Here is a 24,410-nt window from a genome sequence, read left to right as displayed (position 1 = left end):
GGTACTAAGGACTTGGGCCTTTGTTAGAGTCATTTCCTTTGTTAGAATAAGATATTTTGTCACCTCTCCTAGTGAAATCCTACTAGTTTTTGGAGCTCAGCTCAAGTTCTCCCTTTCCCATTAATACTTTGCAAACCATGCTGAAACTGGTTTGGCTCAGTGGATAGAGTTTCGGCTTGGGGACTGCAAGGTCCCGGGTTCGATTCCGGTCAAGGGCATGTACCTTGGTTGCGGGCATATCCCCAGTAGGGGTGTGCAAGAGGCAGCTGATTGATGACTCTTTCTCATCAATGTTTCTGACTCTCTATCTCTCCCTATCTGTACAAAATCAATAAAATATATATATTTAAAAAAAAAATACTTTGCAAACCATACTAAGCCCATGATAACTCATTCTGTTTCTGAACTCTTAGCATTAACTGTTACTACTAATAGCCAGTTGTCATGAAATACTGCGTTTTATTTTTTAACTTTGACATATTTGCCCAATTAGATTATATTTGTGATGTAATATGATTTAGTTAGTCTTCTTTCTATTCCTCATTTTGTCTAACACAGTGCCCTACATTTAGCACGTATTCACCAAAAGTCGATGTGATTGATTTCCTCAGTACTTTTTAAAGATCAGGTGCTCAGGGCCTGAAGCCTGGAGGAACATTCAACGGATGACATCATCTTGGCTGTCTGGTAGGATGGGGTGTGCCACTGAGAGGAGTGTTGGCAGATGCAGTACTTGTGTAACAGGTTATGTTCCCTCTAATGAATGGGATTCAGACTCCACCTCGGGGAAGAGAGATAGTAAGTGTAGGAGGAGGGCTGACAAGGGGATGGAAAGGAGGATGCAACATTGTTAGACATAGGGGTATGGCTTTATTAAAAACATAAATAAAAGGATGGTGTAATGCAGAGAAGCTTTTTGGAACCAGTAGGCTGATTAGACAAACCAGCTTCTCTGGTACAAGCCAGTTATTAATTGCCATTTATTGTCTTTGCAATAAATCTGTACCACCCAGCTACTTGCTTTCTCATTAGGGTGAGTCTGGAGAAAGGGTTTGTTTTAGAATTGGTAAATCTAAAAGAGATGCAGAATAGTCAGAGTGGGGAAAGGGCTATAGATATTCCTTTCTCTCATTTATCTTGTCAGCCCTAGGTTTGAGGAGTTACCAGGATCTCATTGCATTTGCTAGTAGGGGTTGCTACTGGAGTGGTAAAAAAACCAAAACCCTCTCATTTCTACCTCTACTACTTACTTTTGCCCCATCTGGCTTTTCTTCTTCACTGATGCCTTCCTACCACACACACACTAGATTGGTCATTATTCCCATCTCTGAGGCCCAGGTCTACATTAGACCACCCTGTTAGTTGCCCAGACCTTGAGTGTAATCTTTTCTTCATTCTTCTGTCTTTCCCAAATGGTAGTTTTAAGTGTGATAGTTTTAAGTCCTCTGTGGCTTAGAGGGCAGAATGTTTTGATTGCTTTTAATTTAGGAGTCTTGGGCTTCCTAATATGAGGATCTATTCTTTTGTTGATAGAAAAACCTCACAGCATTCTCTATTGATTTCCTGTGAGTAATGTGCATCCAGAGAAAGAGTTGTGTTTGTTGGGGGTTAGTATCTGCCCCTTAAGGGGGAAAGATCACTCTTAGACTTGATTTCCCCCATCTATTAATGGATCTCTCATTATCAGAAGATGAGAATTAACAAATATAAATATAGCGAGACCATAATACATTTGTAATGATTGAGTTTTGATTTTGAAAACCCCTTTTCTCTCTTTTCCTCTCTCTTTCCATCTCTCTAAAAATCAATAAAAATCATATTAAAATATATTACATTTGGATAGATGCCTCTACTTTTTGTGGGATGATTTTGCTGCATACTAATCTGGAGGGAATAACAATGCTAAATGACTTTTTGGAGATCATTGAACATTATGATGCTGCTGAAACTGTCTTGGGAGAGTTTTGGTCCATGGGAATAATGTGGGTTTTGGTGTCTACTTCTTCATCTTCCTTCAGATAAGTCTTCCTACATGTCCCATTATGTGGCTTTGAGAGGGATGAACAATGGGAAAAGTGAGTACACTCACTCATTGTTCAGGTTGTTCCCTAGGTGTGGTTCTGCAGGGTTTCCTCAGAGCTAACTCAAGAGGTCTCTTCCATTATGGTGGCGTTCTTGTTTTTACATGCCATACTGATTAATAACCTTGGCATTTTGAGTAGCATCATTTGGAGTTGTTAAGTTGGGACTGAAGAAAGTAAAAATATTTTCAGATGTTCCTTGAGAGGAAGGTTCCTTGAGAAATTGGCCAAACCAAATCTCCCTAGATGGCATGCCTTGAGAACTAGAGAATTCTAAGCATGTATTCTTCCTTTTTGATATCACTGGCTCATCTGAAAAACAGTTGTTTGTCTTTCTGTTCTCTGTAAGACTCTGACATCTTAAGAGCTGAGATAGCATCTCATTCCTCTTTGTGTCCCATGTGCTTAACATAGTGCCCAGCTCAAAGTGGTTGTAAATGTATGTTGAGTTGATTAGTGGAGGGAAACTTTACATGCATTAACTGCAGGCAAATGCATGTTTAGCATAATTGAGTTGGGAGATAATATAAAGAAGAGATAGGAGAGATGAATAAAGAAATAACTTTTTGTAAATAGGACATAGAGATTTTTATTGCCTAAGAATTTCTTGAGAAACAGTTGTTTGCATTATTTCTTTACACTGAAAAGCATTTGGAAATTGTGTTAGTTCCATCTGATTAGCTAATGACCTTGGACAAGGCTTCTGGTTGCTGTGACCTTTTTGTAGCACCGATTACCTTCCTATCCCGCTGGAACGGAGGGACTCAGCAGAAGGAGGGCCTCAGGATTAGATTGGGGTGGGGAAAGAAAGCTTTGAGCCCCTGTTAGCCAGGCCCTGTAGAAATGTAAAGCTGTTATTATGATTGCTGTTGGCAAACAAGAAAGTCTCAGCCTCTTCTCTGGGTTGTATCCCACACCCAGCCACAACCTCAGATTGGGTGGATGCAGACTTTAAATATTGGGGTCACCTGTGGCTGCTGGCAAATGTCCCTTGAGGTTTCTCTGAGTATTGTGCAAACGGTACTTTTTGCTCTTTTCCTTTTTTTCTGTGAGCAAAAAGTAGGAAGTTTATGAAGATGTGCTTTTGGTTGGTGGCAGTGCATAAGGTGCCTTTATTTTTCCCTTTAAACTAGTAAATATCTGTAACAAGAAGGCCCAGACTTGGAAATTCTTACGTAGGGAGTAACTGAAGCCCGAGAGGAACTGGGCTTTGCATAACCCCCTGCCTTGAGAAGGGAACAGTCATTTCCCTGAGCATGGCTTGGACCCTGATCAGCTGATTTCCTGTCTCCATATGGATGTGTTTCCTCCCCTTCCTTCTGGAAGAAATGGATATTTTTTCATTTCCTGTTTGATAGCCTATTTTCTGAGTAGCAGGAGACACTTGCTGACTATAAATCAATTGGGGTGTGGGTGTAGGAAGGAAGCTGCTTTTGTTTTCAGCAGAATGGCTTTCATTGGAGGAATTCAAAGCATCATGTGAATCCAAGCTTCTGTGTTCCCCTGGGAGAGACATTGGACCCAAAGGGGTTGCTTTGAATCTCCTTCCTACCTAACCTGTGGTGAGAGCCCTTTCTCCCACTTCAGTCAAAGCCTGGTCACTCATGGGGACCTACATGCTGCGGATTCCACTCTCCCCACATTCTCTGGTCAGCACTTTTGGTGCCCAAATCTACTTGGCAGTAACTTAGTTCCTGGTGGAAGTGACAGAGACCTGGTAGGATGCCCCCTTGATCCCTGACTGAATGACACAGGCTTGGACTAGAATCTGGCCGGACGGCCAGATTTCCTGTCTTCTGTCCTCACAAGCAGTCCCTTCAGTTTCCTCTCTGGGAGTGGGGGTGGGAAGGGGTGGGGAGCTAGTCAATATGAAGTAGCTCCACCTGTAGACCTACCAGCCGCTTCTGTTTTTGTAACCAGAGCTGGCCTGCTCCTGATCCATCAGGAGAGAGCAGAAAGAGGACTAGAAAAGGGAAGAGTGGAGAGGTGTTCCCCTTTGCTTCTAGTGAACCTCTGCTTAACATTTGGGGAGTTGGGGTTTAATTTTGCAATACACTAACTCATATTTTCTTTCCTGACTTTGGAGAAGTCCTTAACATTGTTGTAAAATAGAACATTGCTTGGTAGGTTATGAGAAATGTCATTTTTGGGTTTTGTGGGTAATATGCACAGCTTTTCCTAGTTTGCTGGGGTTTTAAATGGCTTGGTAGGTTACTGATGTGTTTAAAGTTCTTAAAGAGTGGAATTAGTGAGTATGCACCTAACTTTTAACAGTACTGTCATGCCCCACTTAAGGATGGCATTATGCTCTGAGAAATGTGTCATTAGGAGATTTCCTCATCGTGTTACACAGACCTAGATGTTCTAGACTACACCTAGGCTTGATGGGACAGCCTCCTGCTGCGAAGATTCAAGCCAGTGCTCCGTGTTACTGTGTACACACATCATATATACACATATATGCACACACATACCCTATCATTGACAGTTGATACAATATAGGAGATACATGCTCTTTGTTTTCCTTCAACCCAGCCCACCACCAGAATAAGTCTCCAAGGGAACTGAAGCATAAAGAGCCTTAGCAGAAAGTGTTTGTACTCCGAGTACTTCTCTGCCCGTCAGCAGGCCTGAGTCAGACCTGGAAAAGTTCACGAGTCCTGGCTTCTGCATCCTGAACTTATGCTGGACATAGGGGATAGAGGCTGAGAAGGAGAGGCAGCCCTTCCAAACTTCTGGAGCCCTATATGTGGACTCTCCTGTTTGTTTTTAGGAGGTAAAGGGCGGTTTTAAACTGATTTGTCCCCAGTCCCCTCTTTATGCTTGGGGACTGCGGTGTCACGGGGGTTATTTTGGCCGCTTGTGTCATGATACAGGGACACATCCCCTCAGTGCAGTTCCTCACCCAAACTAGCCGACCTTCATATTCCTGCTTCCAACCTCCAATGCCTAGATACCAGTTTTCTTTTAAAAGCTATTCAAGATCTTTTTATATTGTCAACATAATAGTGAATTAAACTATTAAGGATCACAATATTAGCCAATTATGATTGTTTAAGTATATATGACTAAAGAATTACGTTTGTGGTTTGTGAAAGACACTTTAGGAGAGGATCTAAAAAAAATCTATTTTGGAGAAACAGATTAAATATGAACGACAGTAGGGGGCACTTGTATGACACTGGAGCAGAGACAAGCATAAGCATGTTCAGTTTGATTTTCAAACTTTGACTTGTTCCTTGGAAAGTTAATATTTTCCTCTTATGCAATTTTCTTTCTGCAGAACTGCTAGTTGGAATTTAAATATAAAATATTTGGCATGATTAAGAAGTTGTATTTATTGTTTGTTGATAAAAATGAATTTTTCTCATATTTGTTAACTTTTTTTTTCAGGTACTCTTTGGCAAGCAAGAATTACTAGATTATTTCATTCAAGTATGTCAACATATATAAAGCTTTAAAAATTTGTCTGAAAAAATATATATTGGAAACCTCAATTTCTGTATCAACAAATTAGTGCCACTCTAGACTATGTACTACCTATCATTCAAGGATCATGTTGATACTTCTTTTTGTACAAAAATTTCAAGTAAAAAAAAAATAAACAAAACAAAACAAAATTAATGTACTTCATATTTATTTGAGTAGTGGTACCAACAAACATTTGAAAAATGGCTAAGAGGGTTGGTTGAAGTTTTCCAGTTCATTTTGTAGTTGTTGTTAGGTGAACATAGCTCTCTCTTATTGAATAATGATGCCAAAGGGTCCTAAAGGCCAAAGCTTTGGAATTTCTGATTTGAGATAACAGTAGCATTTTCAAATTGGCCCCTGTACAAACTTACATAATTGTAGGCATTCCATTTTCCATACCTACCATATATTTTGCTCTTACTTCAGATTCACAGATAAATCCTTAAACTAATTTTATCCACCTGCTTTATCATTTACTCCTGATCCAATTACCAAAGATGCTTATAGAGGGAAAAATGAATAGATTCTCCCACCCCTTTGTTTGCCTTTTGCCTACATTTTAAAATATATTTTTATTGATTTTTCACAGAGAGGAAGAGAGAGGGATAGAGAGTTAGAAACATCGATGCGAGAGAATCATCGATCAGCTGCCTCTTGCACACCCCCTACTGGGGATGTACCCGCAACCAAGGTACATGCCCTTGACCGGAATAGAACATGGGACCTTTCAGTCCACAGGCAGATGCTCTATCCACTGAGCCAAACTGGTCCCGACTTGCCTACATTTTAAATGTTATCTCCCAATCTTTAAATTCCAGTTAAAATGAACTAGTGCCTTTCCTATATATGCCTCGTGTTTTTCTATTCCCATGCCTTGTTTATGCTATTCCATCCACCTGGTTTTTTCTCTCATCTCTACATCTTATTTGTTCTTCCATCTTCATCTTAAATGTCACACTGTGTGCATGCAGCCTTTATGATACTTCAGGAACAAATCAGACTATCTTTCTGAACTTACATAATATTATTGAAAGAAATTCACTTACAAATAATAGTAATAATAATTGACAACATTCACACAGCTTTTTACAAAAGTGCTTTGGCATATATTAGCTCCTTTGAGCCTCAAAGATTATCGTTCCTGTGTTGCAGCTGAGGAAATGAAGGCTCCCAAAAGTTAAGAGACTGGCCTGAGATTAATACAGCCAGCACTGAATTTAGATCCTGTGACCTCATACTCCATGTTCTTTCCACCAAACAATGCTATCTTAAGATTCTTACCCTTTGCCACTATGTGTTACAATTACTTGTGTAAATGTCATATCTGGCTTGCTGCTTTGTGTTGTTGTTGAAGGAAGGCTTAATGCCTTGTTATTTTTTGTGTGTGTATCCTCGCCTGAGGATATTTTTCCATTGATTTTTTTTTTAGAGAGAATGGAAGAGAGAGGGAAAGACAGAGAAATATCGATGTGACATCGATTGATTGCCTCCTGCATGGGCCCTGGTAAGGGAGGAGTCTACAACCAAGGTACATGCCCTTGACCAGAATTGAACCCGGGACCCTTCGGTTTACAGGCTGATGCTCTCCACTGAGCCAAACTGGCTAGGGCAGTGCCTTGTTCTTTCTGACCCTGATATTTATAGCACAGAGTATTGCATATAATAAGGAATCAATGAACATGTATTGTAAGTCTGATGATCAATTGGGGAGATGTTAATGATGCATATGCCTAGCATAATGTCTGGCACATTGATGCTTAATAAAGATTTAATGAATTTAATGGTAAAGTGGACCCATCATTCATATATATATGGATAATATGCAAATTGACTGGATTGTGGAATGACTGGTCGCTATGATGCACACTGACCACCAGGGGAAGACACTCACCACAGGAGCTGCCCCCCAGCCTGCAGGCCCCATACCACTCCCCTGCCAAACTGATTGACGCCTAACTGCTCCCCTGCTGGCCCAATCTCCTCCAACTGCCCTCCCCTGCTGGCCAACCTCTTGGTCCCTCCCCCTGGCTGGCAGGCTTCACTCACCCCATGGTACTCTAAAGTACTTAGAGGTGAAGTGTGTATGTTGTGGGGCAGGAGCGGTAGTAGGGAATGGAGAAGAGGAGAGGAACACGGGAGAAGATAATGCAAAGTTATATAGTCAGAATTTAGAAAGATTGGGGTTGTCCTTGTTTGGGTTTTACAAGAGAATTGGAGGGAAGGATGGTGAGAGAGATGAGGGAAGAACAGGAGATAGATGGATAGGTATTAAGAAAGAGAGCTATTGAGAAAGATAACTGCTTTTCCCACTCCTTTATTAGGGCTGGTACCTGGTTGAGAGGTGAGTTTCCTGGCAGTTTGCTCTTTCAGGGGAACAGTGGCTAAAGAAGTAGTTTGTTACTGGCTTCTGAAGCTGGACTCTGCAGCCTTTATCCACAGCTGATTCACATACTTTTGATTCTTGCTGAGAAAGGCAGTTGTTAGGTTTGGAAGTTTTCAGATTCCAGAGCCAGCTGGACAGCTGGCCCTCCGTTAGCTATTTCCTAAACTGCCAGCCCTGTGTGGCCTCATCTCCCTGGGCCCCTTCTTTTTGACTTGGAAGTGATAGCCTATATTTAGTGAACTAGCAAGTTAGAGGTTGGAGAGGGTTTGAGGGGAGAGTCTCTCTCACCTTACAGTTTTGGGTGGATGGAGTATTTGGGCCTAGAAACAAGATATATCATGTGCAAAAAATTTTAACCCCTTCATCAGGCATGCTCAAATGATTGCTTTCAGTGCTAAGAATGTACCTCTAGCTCATGGGTAAGGACCAGTGTTTATTTTTGGGTGTCCTGAAGAAAATACTTGGGAGAAGGAGTGAGGAGCATTTCAGACAGCTCCATTTATGGTTGAGCAATGCTTGGTATTCTACAGAAGGGACCATATGGACAGCGGGGAAGAGTTTAGCATTCTGATGGTTCACCTCTTGCTCCCTCCATTCAGGGATTATTCGGGACACCTCATTAGCCATCAGAACGGAACAAGCTTTTCTTGGGACTCACAGGAACCTCAGACCCGCACCCTGGACGTCTTCTGCTCTCCCAGTCTGCTGAATCACCACCTAGGAATGGCAGTAGCCAGGTTGCCGCCTGGAGCACCTCAAGTGCTCTTGGCATGGTGTGTTGTTGACTGGTCTTGGTCTCCTAGACACAGCTTGGGCCTCTACTGTTGGAGTGAGAGGCTGGGTCTTAGCTCCCCTTCCAGCTTGTTCCACAAGACACTGACCTACTTTTTAGAGACAATTAAGTGTTTGTGAGCAAAAGAAGGCGGTGACCCATGTGAAGGTGAAACAGAGCTGCATTAAGCAAACATTTGGAGTTACTTTTTTTGTCTCAGTCCAAATGGAAAGGCTGGCAAGGCTGATGTGGGGCCAAATTCCAGATGTTTATCCAGATAACCAACTAACTCATGAATTCTCATTTCTTCTATCAGTGTACTTTAATATAAGAAATTACCTTTTATAATCATCACTAGAGGCTCGGTGCACTAGAGGTCCCTCAGTCCAGCCTGCACCCTCTCCAATCTGGGACCCTAAACCGGCATTCGGATATCCCTCTCACAATCCGGGATCTCTGACTCCCAACCACTCGCCTGCCTGCCTGCTTGATTGCTCCTAACTGCTTCTGCCTGCCAGCCTAATCACCCCCTAACCACTCCCTTGCCAGCCTGATTGATGCCTAACTACTCCCCTCCCGGCCCGATCGCCCTCAACTTCTCTCCCCTGCAGACCTGGTTGCCCCCAACTACCCTCCCCTGCAGGTCTGGTCCCCTCAACTGCTCTCCCCTACTGGCCATCTTGTGGTGGCCATCTTGTGATCACATGGGGGAGGCCATCTGTGTGAGAGTATGATGGTCAATTTGCATATTACCTCTTTATTATATAGGAAGGATACCCTTTGTCATTTGGGTAGTAGAAGAAGGTTAGAAAGGAAGTTGGGCTTAGAGTGAATCAGCACTTTCAAGCCATCATCCGTCTTGGTGGCACTTTGTTAATTTGTAGCCCCTCTGAGAGAAATCTAACCTCTCAGGCTGGATGGGAGCCCAGATCTTTTGGGAACAAGTGAGTAGGAAGTTGAAGTTTTCCTGTCCTTGTGGTACAAGGTCTAGATTCAGTTTTTACAGTGAAAGGAAGTGAACTCACTTTCCCACCTCCTGGATGTCACTGACCTTGTTAACAGACCCCTACCTTTGCTTCTGATTATTATGCTGAATGTGATTATTATGCTGAATTATTGTCCTTACACTCGTACTTCAGCACTGAGGGAAGGATCCAAGGCCTTGAGAAGGACGACTCTTGTTCTGCATCAGCTGGCACTGGGACCCTGAGGGAATTGCTAAACTAGCAATTAGGCAGTTTCTTAAAGGTTTATTTTCAGCAACTCCATACACATGACAACCCCAATAATCTCCCAGTCAACAAAAAGAACAGTTTCTGATATAGTGCTCAGACATCCAGATCAACTCTTTAAGTTCTGGAAGGAGAAGCTTAGGAGAACTCAGTCCTGCCATTTTTTCATCGGAGTTCCTTCTAACAACCTTTGAGGTGCCAGCCCCATTTGAAGAACTAGTTAACCTATCAGGCAGGCATGACTTAGAAGTCAGCATGGCATCTATTTTGTTCCTGTAGATCAGTGTTTTTCAACCTTTTTTGGGCAAAGGCACACTTGTTTCATGAAAAAAATCACGAGGCACACCACCATTAGAAAATGTTAAAAAATTTAACTCTGTGCCTATATTGACTATATATAAAGTAATTCTCTTGAATAGGAATCAAATAAACACAAAGAAAGTATTTTATAATTACTTTATTATGAAATATTAAGTAAACAAAATAGTGAAAAATTATAAAATTCTTGTCTTGTCTGCACCTACGGCACACCAGGCAACATCTCGCAGCACACTAGTGTGCCGCGGAACAGCGGTTGAAAAACGCTGCTGTAGATGACTACGCTTCTTAGGGAAGAGTATTTGAGGTGACCTGAAATTGCTCCCCTCCTGGAAATAGGAGTCTTGTCACAACCTTCTTTGTTCCACTACTATTCCTTTATACCCACGAAACCTGGCCTCTGCTCCTTTCCCGGCCATCCCCTGTGTGGTGTCCTTGCCTTCCGAACTTGTCCTACAGGACAGCATTTGTACTGGCATCTGGTCTCTTTCTACCACACCTTCCTTTCCTTTCTCCAAAGCTGGACCCATGTTCACTTTCTCCATGAGCCGCTGAGTTCTACTACATAACACTGTGCTGACTGGCTCCTTTACATATTTATGAGCTCCAGCTCCAGCTTGATTTTCAACCCTGCCCTGAAATCTTTCTTTTCTCTTCTGGTTGACTCCCATTCCTTTCCCCACAGCAGCTATTCCAAGGTTTCACCACTCCTCAGACTTGCTAGTCCACCTTACCTTGTAAATTCTCAACATGTTATTTAGCCTTTTACTTTCCACAGCTCTGTCTCTCAGTTTATCTGCAATCTTCTCTAGTCCTCACCTCATTCCTTATAATTCAGGAGCAGGCCTCTGGGCATGTACATGTTTGTATTCTTAGTCTTTCCTCACTAGTGACTCTTTATAAATATGTTTAGGTTTTTATCTATCCTAAGAAAATTATTTTAAGCTTATCTTGTTTTTCATACTAATGTTCTTTTTTTTTTTTTAAGTCACTAACCCTCTTTAATAGCCTTTCTTATATTCCTTTAGTCATCTTGATCCACTGTAGCCTGGTTTTTGTGCCCAGTGTCCCAACTGAATGCCCTCTCACTGGTGACAACTTACTTGGAGAAATCAGTTTTTCTTTCAGTTCTCACCCTGTTTAATTCTGTCACAGCATTTGACACTATTTAGACTTCTTCCCCCCCCCCCCCCCCCCCATTCTGTATACTCTCCCTGGATGAGTTTACCTACTCTGGTGATTTTATTTATCAGCTTTCTCTATGTGTACAGTGATTATTCTCAAATCAAAATCTCTAAATATGAACTTTTCTTTGAGGTTCAGACTTGTATTTTCAGATAACTACTGTCCTTTTCCACTTTGAAGTCTACAGAAATTTTAAAGTAATATATCAAATACCAAGCTTATCACCATCCCCCTGCTTTCCCCTGCTCAAACTTGCTTCTCTTCCTATGTATCCTGTCTCAGATTACACTTCACCTATTTGCCTAAATTAGGAGATTCAGTTTTGTGTGTGTGTGTGTTTTCCTTTCTTTGTTCTCCACATTCAGTTAGATACTACATTTGTTTGTTCTACCTCAAAAGCATCTCAATACCTATCCTTTCCCATGCATCCTGGCTGGAACCATAGCCCTATTTTAGATCTCCATCAGCTTTGAGTTACTGCCAGTGATCATGTCATATCTTCTATCTATCTATCTATCTATCTATCATCTATCTATCTCTCTCTATTGTAAAAGGCTAACATGCAAAGTGTCCCCTTGGGAGTTTGACCGGGAGGCCAGGAGTTCGATCCCTTGACCAGGAGTTTGATCTCTCAATATGATGTGTGCTGACCACAAGGGGACGGTGCGGAATGAAGGAAGGCCCCGATTGGCCCCGATCACTGGCCACGCCTAGGGATTTTACCCATGCATGAATTTTGTGCACTGGGCCCCTAGTTCCTTCTTAAAAATTCCAGTGCTCACTGCTATCTTTTCCTTCACAGGTGAAGTTCAGGCTTCTTAACATGGGTATGATTCTCAGTTTCATTCCTTGTTTAGGCTGTTTTCGATGCCTTGGGTGTACTCCCTACTTTTATCTGCCTCACAAATTATTGTTCATACAGTAATTTTTAATTCCAGCACAGGATTAATTAGCTTTTTATGGTGTTCCAGCTTCTTTCGTCCTACCCCAACCAGGAGAACTTTATCTCCTCATCTGAGTTCTCATGGTACTTTATACAACCCTTTGTAGTAGTACTTGTCATATTATTTTCAATTAGAGGCCCAGTGCGTGAGGAGGTGCCCCACCTCCCTCCCACTGTCTGAGGAGGCACTCTGCGGGCTGCCGCAGGAGTCAGGCCGGACCCACACGTGGGCGCCCAGGACCCACATCCGACTTCCCCCCGAGCCGCCCCCCCCCCCCCCTTTCCCCGGCCCCCTGCCTGTGTCCGTTTCGGGCCGCCAGAGCCACCACGCTGGTTCTGGCAGGCCCCCTGTCTCTGTCTCTGCTCCGGGCCTCACCTGTGAGGCAATCTCCTCCTGTCCGGTTGTAACCCGTTAAGGTGTCCTGGCCTAATTTGCATATATATATATAATATATATAATCTAACTCCTCTAGATCATGAGTTGAATCAGGGCACACTGTACCTTCTTCATCCTGTTTCTTTGGTGCCACTTGGTTGAAGTTTTGAGTTGTATATAAAGTTCTTGCAAGCTCCAGAAAAAGGATCTTTGAGAAATCTCAAGAGCTATACTACTGTTGGATATTGGTTGTGGTAGACTCTCTCCTCTATTTCAAAAAATAACCATGTTTATTATATGAAAATTATAAAATAATAAGCAAAACTATAAAATTAAAGTTACCTAAAAATCCCACTACTTTTTTTTTTTTTTTTTTATATATATTTACTTGTTTTTATTACCCTGGAACAGATTCTCAGGGATGGAATAGCTGGGTTGAAAAGTATATATATATATATGGTTTTAAATTTTTATTTTTTGTTGTTGACAGTATTACAGATGTCCCCCAATTCCTCCCCTTTGCCCTCTCCACCCAGCCTCTGCCACATCCCAAGCCTTTGTTACCCTATTGTCTGCGCCCATGGGCTATGCATATAAGTTATTTGGTTAATTTCTTCCCACCTCCTCCCACGCCCCCTCCTTCTGAGATCTGTCAGTCTATTCCATGCATCCATGCCTCTGAACCTATTTGGTTTGTCAGTTTATTTTGTTCATTAGATTCCACATATAAGTGAGATAATCTGATATTTTTCTTTCTCTGGCTGGCTTATTTTGTTTAGCATAATAATCTCTACGCCCATCCTACATTGCTTTAATTTCATTAAATGTTACTACATTACTTTCTAAAAAGCATGTGGCAAGTGCACAATTCCACCAGCAATGTATTGGTGTATACTTCTTCTTACAATCTCATCAACAGTTGATCTAACTAACTGCTCTTTTAAAATTTTACCAGTCCTATCAGGTGAAAGTGTTATCTCATTGCTATTTTAACTTGAGTTTCTTTGGCTATTCAGGAGACTGAGCATCTTTTGAAAAACTTGTTGGCCTTTTGGATTTGCTTTTCTTTAAAGTGGTGGGTTGTTGTTGTTGTTGTTGTTTTAATATCCTTCATCTATTTTTTGAATGGGATATTTTCTTTTTAATAAGTTTTTATTGTTCATATTATTACAAATGTTCCTTCCCCCCCCCCCCCCCCACCATTGCTCTCCTCCACCAGGTTCCCACCCCACCCTCTGCCCTTTCCCCTCTCCCCATTGTCCTCATCCATAGGTGCACAGTTTATGTTCAGTCTCTTCCCACGCCCCCCTCTCCCCTTTTCCCCAAGAATCGTCAGTTCACTCCCCTTCCATACCTCTGATTCTATTATATTCAACAGTTAATATTGTTCATCAGATTTTTTTTTAATTTCCTTGGTTTTTAGATTCACTTGTTGATAGTTACGTATTTGTTGTTCATAATTTTTATCTTTGTTTACCTTCTCTTCTGAAAGAACCCCCTTCAGCAATTCATATAATTCTGGTTTGGCAGTGATGAACTCCATTAGCTTTTTTTTATTAGTGAAGCTCTTTATCTGGCCTTCGATTCTGAGTGATAGCTTTGCTGGGTAGATTATTTTTGGCTGTAGGTTCTCGCTATTCATCACCTTGAATATTTCTTGCCATTCCCTTCTGGCCTGCATGGTTTCTGTTGAGAAGTCAGCTGACAATCGTATAGGTGCTCCTTTATAGGTTACTACCTTCTTTGCTCTTGCTTCTTTTAATATTCTCTCTTTGTCTTTTGCTCTTGGAATTTTAATAATGATGTGTCTCGGTGTGGTCCTCTTTGGATTCCTTTTGTTTGGAGTTCTGTGCGCTTCCTGGACTTGTAAGTCTAATTCTTTCACCAGATGGGGGAAGTTTTCTATCACTATTTCTTTCAGTATGTTTTCGATATCTTGCTCTCTCTCATCTTCTGGGACCCCCATAATTCTGATGTTGGTTCGCTTGAAGTTGTCCCAGAGGTTTCTTACATTATCTTCAATTTTCTGGATTCTCTTGCCTTCTAGCTTCTGTGGAGGAGTGTCTTCTGGCTCTTTATGTTCCAAATCTTTGACTTGATTCTTGCGATCTTCCCTTCTGTTTTTAGGACTCTGTAAAATATTTTTTATTTCAGACAATGTATTCTTTATTTCTTGTTGATCCCTTATCATTTCTTGTTGACTCCTTATTAATTCTAGTTGATCTCTTTTCATATCCTCATAGGCCTTATCCATCTTTTCTAGGAAATTCTTGAAAAACCTTGTAAGCGTAGATTTGAACTCTATATCCAGACGCTTTTTGTCCTCCATTTCTTTCATTTGTGATCTATTTTGTTGTCGCATTTCGCAGTTACAGATGGGACGGGGTTTCAGGGTGGAGCCTACAGCCTTGGCTTCTGTCAGCCCCGCCCTATGCGGGTCCTTCAGTGCTCGCTGCAGGCGCCTCTGAGAGAAAGGTGCCCTCGATTTTCGCCTGCTGCCAAACAGTCTATGCTCTCCCCTAATGAGCCCGGTATTGGGGTTCAGTTCAGTTGGAAGTGGAGTTGGAGGTGGCGTTCAGAGCAGTCTGGAGCCCCAGTCTCCTTCCCGTCAGGGCAATCCCGCGGCACAGCCGACAGTCCTTTCTCTGTGCGCAGTGTGCGCGCCGCCGCCGGGACCTCCTTTCACTGCTTCCCGGGGTTCTGCCTTACAGCCCGGCTCCCTATGGCTGAGCCTGGGTCCCCGGGGTCTGGCTTAAAACTGGGGATCAGAGCAGTCGGGGGCCCAGCACAGTCGGAGTTTTATCTCCTTTCCGCTAGGGAACGCCCGCCAGGCACTCGGCCTCCCTCCTCTCCGGCTCTGTCCTCTCTGCGCGCCGCGTCTCCGCGTCTCCGTACCTTGGCTTTTCCAGCTCCTCCGCACCTCCTTCTGGTTTTCTCCTTGCTTCTCGCTGTAGAATTTCCAGTCAGTCAACCTTCCTGTAGTTCTGGGCAATGTCCGTTTTATATTTTAGTTGTATTTTATTGAAATTGTTGTGTGCGGCTGCGGCTAGGTGTTCACCTGGGCGCAGCCATCTTGGATCCTTCAAAAATCCCACTACTTTTACATAACCACTGTAAACATATGCTATATATTCTTTCAGACATTTTCTTCTGCAAATGTGTAGACATGTTTTGCAAAAATAAACTAACATATTTTCTTCACTTACTGTAGGGTGAAAATCTTTCTGTGTCAAAAATATGTATCAACATAATAGTTTATATTGCTGTCATTCTCTTATATGGGTGTACTACACTTGGGTCAGTCCACTATTGTTGGACTTTTAGCTAATTCTGCATTGGTCTTATAAACAATGAAATGAATATACTGTGTATGTTATTTGAACACTTAACCACATTTCTTTCATATAAATTTCTAAAAGCAAGATTATTGCATCAAAAGTCATTGCACACTTTAAAAATTTTAAAATATATTTTATTGCTTTTACACAGAGAGGAATTGAGAGGGACAGAGAGTTAGAAACGTCGATGAGAGAGAAACATCGACCAGCTGCCTCCTGCACACCCTCCACTGGGGATGTGCCCACAACCAAGGTACATGCCCTTGACCGGAATCGAACCCAGGATCTTTCAGTCCGCAGGCCGACACTCTATCCACTGAGCCAAACCGGTCCCGGCACACTTTAAAAATTTTAGATACATTTTGCTAAACTACTCTCCACTAAAGTTGCACCATGTTGTTGAGTTGTTATACCTCATTGAAAAAATTTTTATATGGTAGATTTTTGTATTGCTGTTAGAGGTTTTATGTATTGGAATTAATTAATTAAGGCTGTGTTTTATGAAGGTTGATCTGACAGCACGTGTAGCATGAATTGGATGAGGAGGGAACTCATGTTTGGGGGCCTATTTTAGCAATCCAGGTGAGAGATAATGAGGCTTAGACAAGGAGAGGTTGGCTGTTGAATAAAAAAGTTTGCGAGAGGCATCTGTAAGAACTGATAGGACTGGGTAGTGGGTTGTTGGAAGGGTGGTGCCATTACTCAAAGTGGGTAATTAAAAGGAGGCATTGATTTAGGGAGGGAAGGTGTGGATTCACTTTTAATAAATTGAGTTCTAGTTGTCATGGCATGCTCAGGTGGAAATGCCCTGCAGACAGTTGGCACCGCAGAGCAGCAATCAGAAGAGAGGCAGGGCTCAGTCTTCGCAGCCTGGCGTTTAAAGCTCCATAATAACCTTTCCAGCCTGCTCGCCAACTGCCTCCTCGTCCACGCCAGACACACCGTCTTCCTGGAGCACCTCACTCGCTCCCTGCATCTGCCATGCAGAATTTTACCCACTGTTCACAGTCTGCTTCAAAGCCCTCTAGGGAACTTCTGATCCCCCCTCTGGAAGTTAGTTCCTAGTTTCCTAAAAGCTAATGATCACTTTTTTCTTTATCAGTTATATTGTACTTTAATATCCTGCTTATATGTATGCATTATTTTCTTCTATGAGATTAGAAGCCCCTGGAGGTTTGAGGACTGTGTCATAAACTCCATTTTATCTCCCACATTGCCAGCTCTGTATTTTGTATATAAGTGTCCAAATATTTGGTGACTTATGGAGTAAATGGAACCAACTTTTATATAGTAATAATAACACAATGGATTATTGTCATTCAACACCTAATACCTGGAAAAGTGCTAACACTATTTTATGTGCATTTCCCTACTTATTTTTCTTAAAATAAAATTGAGATGTATTATGGGAGAGGAAATAGAATACAAGAGATGTTAAGTGAGAATCCCCTTTTATAGCCATGTTCTTTTTTCTCTCAAGATTCTTAAGAGTGGTATATACCTGCCTTTTGGCTTCCAACCCTCTCCACTCTCCTGAAATTGCTATTGTGAAGTTCAACAATCACCTCCTAATTGCCAAATCCAATGATAATTTTTCAGCCCTAATCTAAAAAAAAAAAAAAAAAAAAAAAAAAAAAAAAAAAAAAGGCTAGAGTAAGGAAGGGAGAGAGAGGGAGAGAGAGACACCTCCCATATACGCCCTGATGGGGATCAAACCTGCAACCTTGGTGTGTGCCCATGACTGGGAATTGAGCCCTTTTAGGTATATGGGATGAAGCTTCAACCAGTTGAGGCACACTGGCTAGGGTTCAGCCCTAATCTTGCCTGACCTTTGAGTGATCTTATTTATACTTATGGCTTCAACTGCTGGCTCAGATCTCTGGGCCAGATCTCTCTCCTGAGCTCCCCATTATCTTTAGGTTGATACATGGTTTCTTTAGCATGACATGCAAAGCTTTCATGTCCTGCCATTATCCTAAGATTGAGAGTACCTATACTCTATCCATATCAAAGTATTTTAAGTCCCTTAAGTGCATCATCTCTCGTGTTTCTATGTTGTTTCCACTGTCTACAACACTCCTGTTCCCATTAATCAAATTCACTGTACTAGTCCCAGTTCTAACATCATCTCTTTCCAGAAAGCCTTTCCTTTTTTTTTTATCAATACCAGCAAGTTAGGTCACTTGCTTATCTCCTTCTCTAGATTGTAAGCTGTTTGAGGAAAAGGACTCTGAGTTCATGTCAGTGCTCTACAAATTTTGCACAGGGCAGGGATACAGGGTGTAGGCTTGTAGAATGTATGAACGATTGTGTGAGAAGGGTATGTGGCCAGTGGCAATACTGGGATCAGGATACAGAACCTCAAAATTTTGGCCTTTAAACTTTCATTTATTTTTTGACTAGGTAACACATTCACATAATTGAATATTTAAAGGTACAAACTGTATCTACAGTGAAAAATCTGTGTTTTCACCCCAGCCATCTTTCTCCACCCTGAAGACAATCAGTATGATCGGTATCTTGCTCTTCTTTCCTTAGATGATATGTGCATTTATTAATTCACATATCTTATGAATTAAAAATTAATTTGGCAAATATTTATGGAGTACCTAGTATGTGCCAAGTACTATGTAAGGCTTTGGGGATAAAGAGTGAATACATAAATAGGTAAAAATCCAAGCCTTTATGGAACCTAAATTCTATATTCATTTTCCTTTTAAAAAAAATATAAATGAGAGCTAACATACACTCTGTTCTGACATTTTTTGTTTTGTTTTTTTAATCTTGGAGATTCACCCATATCGGTTCATAAAGACTATATCTGTCCATAAAAACCTCTTTTTTCCCCTCCATGCTTATTATTCTGTCATATGAATGCGCTATCATTTACTTAGCCAGTTCCCTACTGATGAACAGTTGCTCATCTGTTGCTTTTACAAAGTGATGTAATGAAAACCTTTGTTGTATACTTGTCACTTAGCATATGTATATCTTTTAAAAATTTAAGTTTTTACTTTATTAACTTGATCTGTAAATTTTTTATTAATTCATTTAATGTCAATAAGTTTCAAGTAATTTAGGAAACAGATTATTGATCACATAAGAAACTTGTTATTAAGAAATGTATTACATAACCGTTTCTAACCCATCAAAATTTTATATTTTATTACATAAAAATCAGGTCAAACAACAAAAGTCAGGTCAAACACATTAAAAGACAACTCACAGTAGATAATTGTAGCATTTAAGGTATGAGTTAATATCAAGACATTTAAAAAATCTTATTAATAATTAAACAAACATCTCAATGCAAATTTTGGAAAATGTCTGAGCAAATAATTCAGAAATGAAGAAGTATGTATATCCATTATTTTTTTTTTTTATTGTTTAAAGTATTACATATGTCTCCTTTCCCCCCCATTGACCCCTTCCCAGCCACTCCCATCCCCCTGCCTATGTATATCTTTAGGAAAAATTCTTAGGTGTGGACTTGCTGGATCAAAGGTTTTGCATATTTCTAGATTTGATGGATTGTTTCATCCATTGCTTTAATTTTTTTACGAATATAAATTAGTATGATAATACTATAGCAGATACATATGTACAACTGTTACTCATTAAATAGATGTTGACACCTTCGTTAAGGTTCTACTTAACAATGTGATGTCTTTTCACAGAATTTTATCTTAGATCCAAGAGTAATAAGTTTCTTAGAACCCATACTCTGCCATCCTGGAGTCATCACTATACAGTCTATCTTGAACTTAAAAAAAAAAAAAAAAGTTACCTCATTATTAGCAAAAGACAGCTTCAGAAGAAAATTCCATTATGCTGTTTATAGTGTCTAGAATCTGACTTCTCAAAAATGTTTATTTTACCTTCTTCCTCTGCTCAAAGCAACAAAGGAATGCTCCTGGAAGTTGGTGGCCTGTCTTTTTGGAGACTTGTTTTATTGTTGGTGGAGTATAACCCAGGTGAACTGAGCCAGCAAGCACTCCTCCCTCCCCCCTTCCGGGGTTTGTCAAAATAAATGTGACTGCTTAGCTGGCGCCTTCTTTTAACTGACTTGCATGTGCAGCCGTGACCTCTGGCTGGGTCCTGATGGAGTTCATGAGAGAAACTGGCCTTGGGGGAGTGAGGGAAGCTGTTGATCTCTATTACACCTGGATACCTATATCTGTTTCAGCAAGCTTTTGTTGAAATGAATTTCCTTTCCTCCTACCTCTCTTTTAAAGGTTTGTAACCTCCGTCCAGTGGTAGGTGACTCTTGCCTGTGATCTTTTATTTAGGTGCTCAGAACGCCCAGGAGTGAGGCATTTATAAACAGAGGTGAGCCTTAGTTTCAGGTCAGGCGATAAGCTAAGGTCATACAGGTGCAGGTTCACCCTAAGAACAGGCATTTTTGCCTTCTCTCCCAATTGCTTAGTTTTACCTTGTTTGGTCTTGTAGTATTACATGACCACCGTGGGGAGAGGATCCATTAGGATTCACCCATTTCTCCACAGACGACAGAGCCAAAAGAAAAGGATCAAGGAGAGAGAGCTTATTTGAGGGTCTGTACCCTAAGCACAGCCCTTTTTAAGCTTGTTGTCAGGCCCTGTGGATAGGCCTGATCCACGCAAAGAACCTCTCTCAGCCTAGGGTGAGCGCAGAGTGGGCAAAACTCCTCTGACACTTGTGGTCAGACCTGCACTTCGTTTCCGTTAAAGTCTCCATTCGTCTTGCCATTGCAGTCCTCTCCTTCTAAGCACAGGAGGTCTGGCTTTTTCTGTCTTCTGCTCCTCAGCCCTGCAGAGAGAGCTTTGGACAATTCTGTCTTCAGATAGCGAACTCATTTTCTGTCTAGCAGACCTGAGGGACAAGGTGTAATTGAACCCCTCCCTGCATCAGACGCTGCTGCCCGGGGAACAATGAAGAAAGTGATCTTTGTTGTTCCCTGAATAGGGCCATGAACCTGGCACCTGCTTTTGTTGCTGGCTTCTTCAGTCACTGGAGACATTTTTGCTGTCTTCCTGGGGTCAGCAGCTGCTTTGGGGTAATAGTGGCAACTGGCTGTAGGGTGTCAGTCCTGCCTCAAAGAAAATGGATGTATTTATATGAGCGGAGTTACCTTTCATGTCTATAAGCCTCTTGTCTTCAGGGCTGGTCTAGAGAATGAGCAGTTGGGTGTCAGCTGTGCCCTCAGTCTGACCACTCATGATCCTTAATCTCCTCTGAATCCGAGGAGACAAATTCATTCCTGCTCTCTCTCATCAGACTGAGTTCTGTGTTCCTAGCACTTAGATTAGTGCTGGGTGCTTGCATGGTTAGTATGCAACAAATGTATGAATGAGTGAGTGATTGGGTGGATTCCTTAAAGTGGTTGTCCAATTTAGTTTCACTGACCCCTGATGTGAGGGGCTAGTGGGAGGACCACCTTTATTTTTAGGAGAAAGATTGCTTAAGAGGAATTATGGAAGGTTTGATTTCTATATGGCTTTGGGGAACTCTAAGATAGTTTTTACTATCTCCTCATGGATTTAGAACTTCTCCCTAGCTACTAAGTCTTTGCTGGCAGACTTGCCCACCTGTTTTAGGAGTAATATACTGAACCTGGCTCAGGCCTTTTCTCCCCCTGGGCCCTGGCATTCAGGGCAGGGCAGGGCAGGACAGCTTTTCTTTTTAACTGTCTTTGTCATTATAGAGTCAGAAGCCCTAAGGACCACACCTCATACACTGTGGTCTGGACTTCCTGATCTGCCTGCATTCAGTCAGGTTTCACTCAGCTCTTAGGTGTCTGTGCCTTGGTAAAGGCTGTTGGAGACAGCATGCTTTCCCCGCCTTTGTCAGCAGCTGGCCAGAGAGTGCCTATTGGACTGCCAGATCCAAGCCTTTCACATTTGTCTGTCTCCCTCTGGAATTTAGGGCAGAATGTCTCTTACCACCCGAGGGTGCATTCACTATTGGCCATTCACTGGAACCTATTGGAGTATAAAAAATGGATAGCCCCGAAAAAAGCGAGTGGACGTAGTATACAATGACGGTGCTCTGGAATGCTCAGATTCCTGGGAAACGGTGCATTGTCTGCAAGAATACAGCTGGAGTCCAGGCCACTGCACCCCTCCCCCTTCCCGAGAACCTCTCTTCGGAACCATCACTCACTTCATAATTCCAAACATCCTTGTTTTGTTATATTTTTATCTGATATGGTGAAACACACAGAGGAAATGACAAGCTAGCATGTGTTGTCTTATAAATGCACTTAGTTCAAGTGGCTATTTTAAATGTCAGTTGTTCCTGCCATTAGATTCCTGTTGTCTGGACTGCTTTTTTTTTTCCCTGGGTTGGGAGGAGTTTCTGATAGAATTTTACAGTGGTATTAAATCCAGACCTTTTCTGCCTGGTTGATAATTCTTTAAACCTTGTTCTTTTCGATACTTATGGTTTCCTTGCACTATATTAGTTACTTTCAGATCAGGACACAAAAGAAGTCTTAGAGATCAATTCAGAGGTTCTTTGCCTGTGGTTCATTGACCCTTCTCTACTTGTAAACAAATGTTTGCAAGTAGATGAATATGTACCCTTTTCTGGGAGAGCATACTTAGTTTTCATCAGATTCTCACTGGAGCTAGTGACCTAGAAAAAACGGGGATGGGGTAAGAACTAGCATTTTATAGGAATTTCAGGCTCCTGCTCACATAGCTAGTTAGTGGCAAAGTTGGATCTTGAGATAGATTCTGGACTCTAGGTGTCTTAATCCTGCAACCAGAGTTTCCCCCACTGTACTCTGTTTCCCACACTCTTCTGGAGAAATGGTGGAATAACACCAGGAACAGGCACACATGTTCTGAACTGTTATTTAATGTTGGTCTTTCTCATCCACAGTCTTGTTTCCCAGATGGCTCCAAGGTACCTGGTCTCTTGGACCAGGTGACGTCAGAGATACTATGATTCTCACAGTAATATATTGTAGAATTTATACATATATTTTAACTATTCCTCTGTCTAATTTGTTCTCTGAAAGCATCAAACTCCCTTTTGACCTTTTCATCGTGCCTTTAAGTTGTTCTTTTGAGAAAAGGAATCGTTTATTGATCCCTTGTAACTTCTAATACTCAGATCTTCACACAGTGGCCGGCTGCTGGTAAAGTTGGTGATCATAGCAGCTGCTATATTATTTAGTCTGATCTTTTCTCTTTGGAGTGTTGTGGAATGTTTTATTTTGCACCCTGAGTTCTACCCCAGGCCACGGAGCAGCAGCCTGGATGGCGGGTTGCTCTGAAAAACGTCAGACCGGGAGAGGTTCTCTCTCTCATGAGGGGCTGGTTCATCAGTGGAGTCGGACTGGGTTGGTTGCTCATGGTTTTCTAGGATGTCAGGTAAGATGAGCCAGAATACCAAGCTCAAGTTTGGGAAACAGGTTCTTTCCATGTTTTCTCGTTGGCTTGATGTGTGACTTTTGGACAGGCTGTGTAAATGAAATTTACAGTTATTTTCATAAAAATATTCTTAAGGATGAGTATAATAATGCAGGTGAGCCATTTGGATTCCTTAAACAAAAATGCTATAGAAATTTCCTTTGGTTATAATCTGTGTAGCTTATCCTAAGAGCCTGTTTGGCGGGGGAAGGTTAGGTGTCATCTCTTTAAGACTAATGGAGTAGAATGAAAATCTTTTTCACTTCCCAAAGTGGGTTTTTAATATTAAACTATAACTTTTATGACAAATGTTATATTATTACATAATAAGTATATGCATTTAAACAGTAAAAAAACTGCACATTCCTGGTCTTCAAAAAAACCAAAAAACCAAAAGCATATGCACATTTTACATTCCGGTGCTAGAGACGTAAGAGAACTTAGGTTTAGGTATAACAAGGTGAGCTAAAAATATAAAATAACTGCATATAAATTAAACACAAATCTCTTCGTTAATATTTGTCACGTGTCATTTTTGTGTATTTGTTCAGTAACTTGTACTTATACACTGTATAAGTACAATAACAAAATTGTAGTTTCAGTAACAAAATTATATACACAAATTATATACACAAATTTTATTTTAGAGTAAATTTTATTTTCCAAATAAAATGCATTCTTTGAGTTAAACATTTAGATTGAGACTATGGTTAAACTAACTGGAATATTCTTGCCCTCAAAAATTATAAAAACAAACATACTTTGTCAGTCTTTAAGGAAAAGGTGTGCCACTGTGGAGCAGAATGAAACCTGCAGCGGCTGCTGAAATCATTAATGCAAATCAGCGGAGTGAGTAGTGCTCTGGAGTGGGGAGCAAGCGGGTGTTGTGCTGGCTGCATTTTCTCCCTCGTTAT

General features: G+C 41.3%; 1 protein-coding gene and 1 long non-coding RNA gene across 8 annotated transcripts in view; both read left to right on the top strand.

Annotated features, from left to right (window-relative positions):
- The window catches only part of LOC123652733, a 43,791-nt gene extending 20,665 nt beyond the window's left edge, over positions 1 to 23,126 (top strand). Inside the window, exon 2 of the long non-coding RNA XR_006742210.1 lies at positions 22,004 to 23,126. This is a non-coding gene — a long non-coding RNA (uncharacterized LOC123652733). The remainder of the gene's footprint in view (positions 1 to 22,003) is intronic.
- The window catches only part of MACF1 (microtubule actin crosslinking factor 1), a 332,073-nt gene that overhangs the window by 37,043 nt on the left and 270,620 nt on the right, over positions 1 to 24,410 (top strand). The gene's annotated exons all lie outside the window — the stretch shown is intronic.

This window comes from Pipistrellus kuhlii, unplaced genomic scaffold (genome assembly GCF_014108245.1).
Source record: "Pipistrellus kuhlii isolate mPipKuh1 unplaced genomic scaffold, mPipKuh1.p scaffold_m20_p_2, whole genome shotgun sequence".
In the NCBI taxonomy this organism is placed as follows: domain Eukaryota; kingdom Metazoa; phylum Chordata; class Mammalia; order Chiroptera; family Vespertilionidae; genus Pipistrellus; species Pipistrellus kuhlii.
Note: the sequence above shows the minus strand (reverse complement) of the source record. Positions and strands in the feature narration are given on the sequence as shown.